Consider the following 12,060-nt stretch of genomic DNA (forward strand, 5'->3'; position numbering starts at 1 on the left):
ATGATAAGCAATTAAAGTCCTGCTTATATAAACAGTTAAATGGCACTTGTATTCTTATGTTCCATTGAACTGTAGCACAGAAAGGAATGATCTCCAAGGGATGAATCTCTCAAATGCTAACCACCAGAATCAGGGACAAATCCCAGACAAATAGGGACACTTTTCAAAATATTAATACTTTTAACTTAAGAAGTTGACAAAATAAGAGAATGTGAATTAACTTGCATTTCCTGAAGTAGAAAAGTTTATAGCTTTGATTATTGTCATCTTTTATTAAGTATAATCCACATTTCTCCCCAAATTGACAATTTAATGGAGGAAAGAGCTAAATTTTCAGCCCAAATCATGGACACCTGTGAAGATCAGGGACAGTTAAGAGGTATGGTGGGGTTAGAGGTTGGTAGGGTCTAGGGAGCGGTTGTGTTGATATGCTTCATCAGCCAGCAGGCAGCTGCTTTTTGCATGCAAGCTCCAGCACAAAAATGCCCCAACATGAAACAGAAATGGTACGGATGCCGTACAGGTTACTGAGTTGTTGTGAGTTTCAAACACTCCTGCTGTGTTAGGTTTGTACCATTTTGTCTTAATATTTATTTTGTATATACTACACATGATGTTCCAGAGCACTTGTTGAAACACATATTGTTCTTGTTCCAGTGAATAAGTATTTTATGCTGTGCAGTATTACTTTAAAAAGAGTTTTAGTGTACTCAGCCTATAATAGTAACTTCACAGCTTACTCTGGTAATTCAAGAACATGAAGCAGACAACTTGGAAGTATTTAACAAATTCAGAATTATCAACACAAAATTTATACCAGTATCAGTGTTTTTCCATTTACAAATACTACACCTAATAGGTGGATGTGTTAGGTCTTTGCAAGATAGATCCTGTGAGATATCTACAGTAATACCACAACAATATCAAAAGTGTTCTCCATTCTAATACCCAAGTTTTAAATGGAGCTGTTGGATAGGGGTAACATTATTATGGATTGGGACCTCTGTTAGACTACTACATGCAGGTATATTTCCTTCTTGAAGGTGCACTTTCCTTGCTTGAACCCAAATACCTGTTCAAGCAGCAGCCCATGCGAGCTGCATGGAACACAAGTACCAGGCTGTGAGATTGTCATCCATGGGCAGCCAGTGCTTGAGCAAATAAAATATAACCACAAAACCCATCTGGAGAACTTGTATTTTGTGCCTTAAACCAGAAGCCAACCTTATGTCTGATTTCTCATTTTTTAATACGTTTATTAACTTCACACATTGAACAATGACATGGGTTGACATACAGTTATAAAAAAGAAATACATTTGAACATTTTTTATTAATTTCCTGCATTATACATCAGTGTTTCTTTAAATACCATATACTCTGTTACATAAATTGCACAAATCCTGCATTCACTGAAAATTCACTCCTCCTCCTGAACATTATCTTGCATGTATTGTTCTTACAAAAGGTGGCACAGTGGATAGCGTTGTCGCCTTACAGCAAGAGGTTCCCCAGTTTGATTCTCAGTGGGTGTCTTCTGTCTTAAGTCTGCATGTCTTTTCTGTGTTCATGTGGGTTTCTTCTGGGTGCTCTGGTTTCCTCCCACATTTCAAAGACATGCAGTAGGTGGATTGGACACATTAAATTGGCCATTTTTTTTTAATTTCTCCAAGTCTTTTGGGTTTCTAATACTATGATGGGAATGGACCCCATTCCTAAGTCAATGTATGATTAAAGTTCATGAAATTAGTATTGTTTCAATCTTTGATGCCAGCCAGTAGTGCTCTTAGCAGCATCCGCAGCATGCCCAGTAATGACTCTTCTGCAGTTTGTTAGGAGTTACATGTATTGTTGTCATATCTAAGTACGATTGTAAATTCTTTTTTATAAGACCTGTTGCTCCTACTACTACTGGAACTGTCTGGGTATCTTTCTTCCACAATGCTCTCATTTCTGCCTGCAGATCCTGATATTTTATGACTTTGTGTCTCTCTGTACACAAGACACTGTAGTCACTGGGTGTGGCAATTTCAATGATCAATGCTACTCTTGTCTTCTTTTCTTGGACCACTATATCTGGTTTTCTAGCATCTATCGTTTGAACTTTTGGTAATGGATGATCCCATGTGATGTAGACTTCTTCATTTTCTATGATGCTTTGTGGCTCACGTTTTCAGTGTTTTTCAGCCGCTTCAGTACCATAATGTTTGCACAATCCCCAGTGCAACAGTCTCGCCACATTATTATGTCTTTCAGTATACAGTCCTTTTGCCATTAGTATGTCGCAACCAGAAACGTGGTGTGTAACTGTTTCCAATTTGGTTTTACAAAACCTACATTTGTCTATTTCTCCCACATGTTCAATGGACTTTATAAACCAATGTATACGCAGCCCACTATCTTGGGCTGCCAATATTATCTTTTCATGTCTTGGTTTGAATTTGCCTCTCCTTAACCATTCCTGTGTTCATTCTTGATCAACATGAGGTTCTTCCAGAAGTTTTCTATACTTACAACTATATTTATGCTTTTTCCACATTTCTTGCCTTCTCATCTATCCTTCACCTTATAGTCCTTTAATATAGTGCCCGTTAGGAGTAAATGCTCCTGCCAAAAAAGCCAAACACAGTAATGTAATATAAACCCAAAGCGGCTGGAGTGACACACAGTAGATTGACAACCAGTTCATTTAATATCCACGAAACTTCAATAATCCATGATAGCCAGCATACGAGTAGAAATAATAGAAGTAATAACTCAAATTAATGCACGATAAACTTTTAATGGAGTAGCAAATAAAAATAGGTTAGCGCTTTCACCATATTGCTTCTTCAGACCTAATGCACTTTCACCATACGGCTTCTTCAGACCTAAATTAGAAAGCAAGTTATTGGTCTGTAATTTTTAGGGTAGCTTGCAGGTTCCCTCTTAAGTAGGAGCATTGTTTTTCCTGTTGTTAGCCAGGTTGGTGCCTGTTCTGGACATGCATATAAATAGTTCTTACTCATGGCTAAATCTTCATGCAAAGATGTTAATACTTTTAACCAGAAGTTAGATACTGTATCTGGGCCTGGGGTTTTCCAATTAGAGGCCTTTCTTATTTTTGTTTCAATCTCTCTAGATGTTACCTCATCCCATTTCATATCCTGTACCTTTAAACTTCTTATTCTTTCTTTTACTTCTTCTATTCAGTTCCACAGGATCTTCACATATGCCTCTCCAAATGTTTCTATTTCTTATTTTTTTGGCAGTCTTTCAGTTCCTTTTACCTTATTTCCCATATGTATGAGTATGCGTGTGGTGTGGAAGAAGTACCATGGCAGGGCTAGCCACCCGGCTGTGTGAACCTTGGCTCTAGATGATTTTCACTGTTGCAGTGACATCCCGACCCCATGTCTAAAAAATGGGAAAAAGGGGTTGTGTATGGATGGATTGTTCCTACAAGTTTCATTTATTTCTATGTAATTTGCTCTTTCCCTTTTCAACAGATCCCACCTCTAATTATGTTATCTCCTTTACAATATTCCACGATTCATTTACAGCTGGTTTAGATTTTGATTTCCAGCGTCTAGTAATTGTTTTTTTGGTAGCCAATAGCATTCAACATAACAAGGCCTTACTATGTCTAGATAATTCAGACCTCCCAGCTCAAAATAATAATTTCTTAAGTTAAAATCATTTGTTCCCCCAACATTTCTGACAAAGTACTCTTCAGGGATTTTTTTTTTAAATCTTTCACCTCCTTACACCCCCCCCCCCACGATTACCTCTTTATCTCTGTCTCTCTTTCTCTCTCTCCCTTTTTATCACACCTCCAACAATTGTTGTCTACTTGAAAAAAAGTTCCCTGAATTCTGTTTGGGATATACAAATACCTTTGCAATCACTTCCATGCAAAAATCCTAAACCTTCTGGATGTTGTTGCAAACAGCCATACAAATTCTCTCCCACTGCTCCTCTGTAAATTGCCTTTCCAGTCTATCTTCTCAGCATTTTTAACTTCTTATTGTATCTTATGGTTAGCATGCAAGCAATATGTTTTAGCAATGTCTTTTGGCTCTTCCTGGTTAGGGGTCACCACAGCGGATCACTGGTCTGCAGATTGATTGGCAGTGGAGTTTTTACTGTGTTGTGTCAGCATGGCGCCCAACCTTCACAGAAGGCACATGCACATGCACCTACCTGCATGTCTTTAAAACCCACACGACTGTAGGGAGGACATGCAGACTCTGCACAGAAGGTGCTCCAGCCAAGAATCAAATCAGAGAGCCTGTTGCTGTGAGGCAACAACGTTAACTGCTGCACCACAGTGGCCATCTAATGCAATATGTTATATGCCCTCTTAATTATCCTATTTTTAACAGCAGCTTCTGTTCTAGACTCAATTGAAAACTTAATCAGATCTGGTCTTTTACTTAGCACTCTTCTATCCCCTTCTCCTTGCCTATACTTTGATATCAATCCCTGGTAGGGAAGCGGTCTCTAACCTGTGGTCCATACTTTTGCTTCGCTTCAACCCAATATATTACCTTTTCCTCTGTTGTTGTTTGCTCGCAATACCTTGATTATTTTGCCAGTTTTCTCCAGCAAATTCATGTCCCTCTTGGCTAATTTTATACCACTTGCAGTTACTTATTCCTATTGGCAATGTCTCCTTTGTTCCATTTGCTTGTTGGCTTAGTTCTTGTAATACTTTCTGCTACTTTATTCTGCTATAACATTCTGTATTGTTATTGTTATCCTCCTCAAGGGCCTGAATCTGAAATCCTACTCTCTTCTTATTTCTTGAACTTTCCCACAGTTTCATCATCATCCCTTTTTACTTTGAATTATAACCTTCTGCTTGTCTTATGTATATGAGCCTTAACTGCAGAGTTTTAATGTATCCATTCAAATCAGGCAGTCCTATTTCACCTTGTTCTACGGGTAGGTTCAATTTATTTCACTTAACTCTTTCTATCTCAAATAAATTCCTTCAGCTTTTTGTTAATTATTGTTCACAACTTCTCCCCTGGTTGATACAAATATATTTGACCTATATATTAAGTTAAAGGGACTGAAACATGTTTTTCTGCTTGTATTTAACTATTCATGTTCATAATCAAGATATTCAATTTTCTCCATTTTTATATTATCTTTTGTTGAGTCTCTTTCCACATATCCTTAGCTGCCAAGACAGAATCCTTTTTAATCTATACATCTAAATACTTCATCTTATTTTATCCCCATAAATATGGGTATGCAGAACCAATTCTTTTGTGATACATAGTTTACCACTATAATCTTTGCTTTATCTTCATTACATAACTCTCAACCTGCAGACATTGACAATAGGAGCAAAAGCAACTGAAAAGTAGGTACATCCAGCCAAAAATCTGGACATCTGATTAACATAAAATCTTAATTCCAAATTACACATAACTGTTCCTGCTTCCGTAGGAATGTGAGATAATACTCAGATAAATATTTAAAAGCACTGATAAAATGATGGTAATGATGATAACCACATTATCAAACAGACAGTCTAAAATCTGTGGATTTTAATGAACTGTATTGCACAATTCTTCTGTACTGGGTCATTTGTTTTTTCTTCTGAAAAAGGGAGATGCAAGATGTGTGCCTTATTTTTTTTTTAAGTCATTGGTGCTACTGATAGGGATGACTGCAATTAGGGATGCAGAGAATAGACAAGATGGGGTTGGAATTTACTGCTGGAAGCTGGCAAAGGAACCAATGTATTGGAACAGACAGAGAAGGAAAGGTAACAGAATGGGAAGAGGCTAAGAAGACATTTGGATTACAGGCTATTGACTGCCTACCATACTAAGGACTGCTATTAGAATATAGACAAAGAGAAAGGGATAGGGGAATCCTAAGTGAAAGACCTGCGCTGTTGAGATTTTAATTGATTCTAGAACAGAAGCTGCTTTTAAAAAAAAGAATAATTAGTAGAGCATATAAAATATTGCATGATAACTATAAGAATCAATGAGAAGAGGTTAAAAATGATTAGGAAGGGAGATTAAATATGCAGTTCATAAAGAAACAATGGGAGGACATATGTATGGCTCCCAAATATGCAACAAAGTCTAGAAGATTTTGGATTTTTGCCTGGAAAAGTTTGCATAGATACTGTAATACCCCAAGCAGATGCCACAAAGAGGTTTTTCTTTGGCTAGATGGCAAATATTTGAGGTGCAATGGGGAAGAAATATATAACTAAGAACATATGTTTTGGGACTATAATGAGATGGCAAACTTTAAAAATTCCCTCCAGAGTACTCTGTTAGGAATACTGGGTGAACAAATGAGTGCAACTAAGGAAATTATATTTTTTGAGCTGGAATATATGATCTGAATTGCCTAGACATGGTAAGCACTTGTTAAGTTTAATTCTGGTGCCTGCCAAAAAAGCAATTACTAGAAAATGGAAATCAAAATCTAAACAAACTGTAGTTGAAGTAGTAAATATTGTAACAGAAATAAAATAAGAGGAAGTGTGATCTTTAGAAAAGGGCAGGAGTAAATTACATAAAAAAATGGAAATTGTGGAAACAATACATATAGAAAAATGTTTTGAAGGAAGAATAATGTTTAGGAGAAGGCAGGAAGTGAATAATTTATGTATTTTTGCTTAAATTATACATCACGTATTGTTATATACCATATAATGTTTGTAAATGTGAACTTGATAATATGGTTTTGATTACTTTTATATAAACGTAAGCTTGCCTATGTCACAAGTGATAATTCAAAAAAATAAATTATTGGTCGCTACTGGTATATTAAACATGGAATGTGACTTTCTGTATACTACAGAGCTTCAAAAATGAGTGATATGAGGGTGGGGTCAGAAAATCATGTGAAGTGAAGACTCTGACTTGAAAATAGGGACATAGCTCCAAAAATTGGAACATCATGTACAGGGATAAATCAGACCTGAAAATAAGGTTGTTCTTCCAAAATAGGTACAGTTTAGATGTCTTCTTCATTAATTTTATATCCTGAAAAGATATGAAACTGTCTTAAAATGTTCCACAACTCTGACATTTCCTTTACTGTATATATTGAGTGCAAAATAATATCATCTGCAAATAAAGCTAACTTTACTTGATTAAAATACCAGTTAAATCCTTGAATTTGTTAGTCCTTTATTTTCTTTGCTACTGTCTCTAAATATAAAACAAATAATTAAGGGGAAATATGACACCCCTGTGTGGAGAGGAACCCTCCCACCTTAATTCTTGACCCTTCATTATTTCTTCCTAATTAACTATTATTCTATCAAGGAATGTAAATGCTTCCATTGTCATACTCATAAAATGCCAGCTGACTCCATCAAATGTTTTTTCTGTATCATACCTTCCAGCAATAGTAGTATTTTCTTACATTCAACTTCTTCTGGAGCATCATTGTTCTGTTAATGTCAAATGTTTGCCTCCACTCCACAAAACCACATTGATCTGTAGCTGTCAATTTTGTAAACACCTTTGCCATTTTCCTTTGCTATTATAGGCATGGACATATTATACTTGTGGATTAAAATTGAAATACAACTATATGATGTTGGGTTTGGTGGGTTTTTACCCTCTTTGTGTAATACAGCTACAACGGGTCTTTTCCAAAATGCTGGTGCTTCCCTTCCTTTTAAAATACTGTTAAACAAAACCTTCCAGATCTTTGTTACTTTCTTTCCTCTTAAATTCCAGACTTTCACATGTATACTATCTGTTCCTTATAATTTCTCTGTTAACTGATTATATATCACCATTTTATCTCATCTTTTCCTATGTTAAGTATTAAGCCTCATCTTCCCCTACCTTTGGCATAAGTAAGTATCCCAAAATATTTTCATTTGTGCCTTTTTTTGGTTTCCACTACTTTATACAAAGTTTCCTTAATTTTTTTAAATATATCTCATATCATTATAGGTTCAGTAGTTATTTTTCTTGTTATATGCTACCTAAGTTTGGTGACAACCCTTTCTTCTTTCTGTTACCTAAGCTGTTGTTCTAAAAGTTTTTGTGTTCTAGAGTTATCAAAATATTTGCTTAGAAGCAACATTTCTAGAGAAAAACAAACCACCAACAACACAATTGACTGTGAAACTAATGACAAACTGGAAGTTCAACCAGGACACTTAAAACTTCTGATCACATAGTGGTAACTCTACTTCCACCATAAAATATGAATGGTACCAAAAGCCAAAATAAAAAAAAATGTTCAATATCCTTTAATAAAAGTGAAATATATTGGCTCTGCTGGTTTAAATTGTACACTTTATTCAAAGCAAACACTTAATACAAAACAAAAACTAAATATATTCAAATTCCTGTCTTTAGCCAAAGTCACATCCAAATAAATAATCGCTTCACTATCACAATGAAAAGTAAATCTTAAAAAGTTGTTAGTATTCTCCAAATAATCAATGAATGAGTTTAATTCCTTGGCAGTGCCCTTCCAGAGAATTAAACTATCATCAGGGAATCTGAAATATGTATGAATTGAAGAATGAAGCTCAGAATTGAAACCATAACATTTTTTCCATTCAACTAGGACTCCATTAGCTAGATGGGAGCACAGGCTGCCCCCATTGCAACCCCTGACATTTGTTGAAAATATTCACCTTCAAAATATATGTAATTGTTTGTGAGGACTGTTTCCAAAAGGGTTTCTATTACTGGAATCATATTTGTTGATAAGCTATCTGTCTGAATTAAAAAATCGGTAAACAAATACTGTCCTTCTGAATGAGGAATTATAGTAAATAAACTGACAAAATCGATGGTAACAAACAGCAGGGGCTCTACATACTTAACTAACCTCATATTTTCTAAAAGATGCCATGAGTCTCTTAGTATATAATTGTGATTTTCAAAACATTTCTTATACAAACTGTCAGTGTATTTTCCCAAAGGTTCTGTCTTTGATCTTTTCTGGTCAACTATTGGTCTAAAGGGGGGGGGGGTCATTTTGATTCTTATGTTGTTTGGGTATCCTAAACAGAGCTGGAATCAAGGGTTTAAATAACATTAAATATGCAAAGGTATTTTTATCAGCAGATCCTTGAATTAATAAATCACTTAATATCACATCTATCTTATTATAAGCAATATTGATCTCATTTTTGGATAACCTCCTGTAAGCAGTTTCATCTGATAGTAAATCACACATCTTTAGGGAATAATCAAAACTATTTATGATAACCATTCCTCCACCCTTGTCTGGTTTCATTATTCTTAAACTTCTGTCTTTATGAAGTCTAAGAATTACCTTTCATCTTTAGACAAATTGTCAAAAAGCCTTCCCCTAACCTTATACAATTGTCTAAATTTATTTTCACAAATTCTTTCAAAAACCAAGACAAGCAGATTTACTGATGGCAACAAAGTACCTTTTCTTTTGTCACTTATTTTGCTACTGGAATTATTTGTATTAGAGAAAAACAAACATAAATTTAACTGCCTGGTTTATAACTTTAATTGAATTAAACGTTTTGCTATGTCCACCCTAAAATTAGGAATAAATTCAAAACCTCTTTTAAAAATGGACACTGCACCATCAGTTAAAACAAAGTCAGACAAATTAAATACTTTGAAATCATTATTAGTCAAATTGTTAAACTGTGCATTAAAACCACAATCATGGTGGACAACAGAATCAGTAAGAGCTGAAACTAAAATCTCCTCCCCCCTCCCTCTGTCCTCATAAAAACAGAAGTATAAGAATAATGAAACCAGAGAAGGGCAGAGGAATAGTTATCATGAATAGTTTTGATTTACTATCAGATGAAACTACTTACAGGAGAGTATCCAAAAATCAGATCAATATTGCTTATAATAAGATAGATGTTATGTTAAGTGATTTATTAATTAAAATGTCAGCTGTTTGTTACCATCAATGTCAATTTATTTACTGTAATTCCTTATTCAGGACAGTATTTGTTTACAAAATTTTAAATACAGCAAGATATTTATTGGCAAATATGATTCTAGTAATATAAACTCTGTTAGAAATAGTCCTCACAAACAATGACATATATTTTGAACGTGAATATTTCCACCAAATGTCAGGAGTTGCAATGGGGGCAGCTTTCACCCCCATCTATGCTAATGGAGTCCTAGCTGAATAGGACAAATGCTACATTTTCAACTCTGAGTTTCATTCTTTGATTCATAGATATTTCAGATTCCTTGATGATATTTTAATTGTCTGGAATGGCACTGTGGAGGAATTAAAGTCATTCATTGATAATTTGGAGAATACTGCCAACTTTTTAAGATTTACTTTTCATTATGATAGTGAATAGTTTAATTATTTGGATGTGACTTTCACTAAAGACAGGAACTTGACTATATTTAGTTTTTGTTTTATATTAAGTGTTTGCTTTAAATAGAGTGTACATTTTCACATTTATTATCAGATATGGAACAGTTTTTTACTTTGGTTTTTGGTACAATTTGTAGTTTATAGTGGTAGCGGAGTTACCACTGTGTGATCCGATGTTTTAAGCATCCTAGCTGAACTTCTGGTTGGTTAACATTTCTAAAGAAATACATATCATCTGAATACTTGCAACCATTTGAAATGTTGTAACCCGCTACAGTGAGTCCCAAAATGTGGAGGCTGAATGGCTTAAAGAACAGACTCACATATACTAAGTCTGAAATGCAATTTCTCAGAATATTCCCTTTTCTCTGAGGTATGGTCATTTCAGAATTGGTATACATAAGATGTGAAATTGTTCGATCTCGCCGTTTGTTCTTACACACGGGGTTCGGAGCTGATCCTCGGCTCCGAGTCAGCCGCATCACAAGCTCTGCATCTAAGAGAAGTTCAAGGCACAGTCTATATCCCATAATCCTCCTCTGCTATCCCCCAGATCTAGTTTGCCACTGCAAAAGATCGCATCGAGGAGAGCTCGGGCCAGTAAAAGCTTTTTGTATTTTCACTATATTTAGAGCTATTTAAAGCTAGTTATATTAGTTAATAATTAATAATAGCTGTGTGTGTGTGTTTATTCATAGGGGCTTCCCTTTTGTATACTTTTTCATAGTTAGTGTTTCGACTTTCGGCTGAGGCCTATTTAGTCCTGTCAGGACTCTGACAGCAGTAAACAAAAATTTAGTTCTAGATTGTATATCTATACTTATAGTTAACTCTTTAGTATTTAGTCTTCTGTGCAGTGTTTGTTTATATATATATATATATATATATATATATATATATATACTTATATAATCGCTGCTTTCTTATATATACATACCTATTTACATATAGATAAATAGTACTTAATATCTGACTGTGTTGTTAGACTATTTTTCTCTAGTTTTTCAAGCTATTGGTCAACTTAGTTACTGGTTTTAGACAAGGCAGAGAAAGCTAAGTCTGGATTCAAAAGATGTCAGTGTGGACAGAAAATGTCCATCACAGACAATCATGCTTCCTGCGTCTACTGTCTTGGCCCTCTCCACCTGCAGGAGGACTGTTCTATTTGTCACTCCTTCAGTGGAAGGGTCATGATGGAAAGGCACAGGAAGTTAATTGAAAGGGGCTTGCTAAAGCCAGACTTTCAAGAAGCCTTGGAGAAGGCCGATCAGGCGTCGAAGTCTTCGAAGGGGTCGAAGTCTTCGAAGGTATCAGAGCCCAGGTCATCGGCTCCGAGCACTTCTACTAAGGTTCAGTCACTGGCTCCACAGACCTCGGGGCCGAGCATCGAGCGATTATCTCTGATCGAGACCCAGGTCTTGGAGCTGGTGTCAGAGGTGCCTCCATCCTCGATCCTTCATTCGGTGGCATCTTCAGCCCCTTTGACCCATTCTTCCAGGTCATTATCTGACACCGACATGGATCGAGTGATTCAGAAGCTCATGGAGAACACGGCTCTTTCCAAACTTATTGCGGTTTCATCCCAATTGGTATCGAAACTTGAAGCCCTCCCCGTGTCTCCGGCAGATCCTCCTTCGAGACCCCTTGAGTTCTCGGAGCCGGGAGAAGAGGAACCGATGATTGTTGAGCCCTTGATGCCGAAGCCTTCCTTAGTGCGATCGGCACCACTGAC

General features: G+C 35.9%; 1 protein-coding gene across 2 annotated transcripts in view; it reads right to left on the reverse strand.

Moving 5' to 3' along the window:
- The window catches only part of EFHD1 (EF-hand domain family member D1), a 488,813-nt gene that overhangs the window by 198,319 nt on the left and 278,434 nt on the right, over positions 1 to 12,060 (reverse strand). The window lies entirely within an intron of this gene.

The sequence above is a fragment of the Protopterus annectens genome, chromosome 4.part1 (assembly GCF_019279795.1).
Source record: "Protopterus annectens isolate FY-2018-M chromosome 4.part1, PAN1.0, whole genome shotgun sequence".
In the NCBI taxonomy this organism is placed as follows: domain Eukaryota; kingdom Metazoa; phylum Chordata; order Ceratodontiformes; family Protopteridae; genus Protopterus; species Protopterus annectens.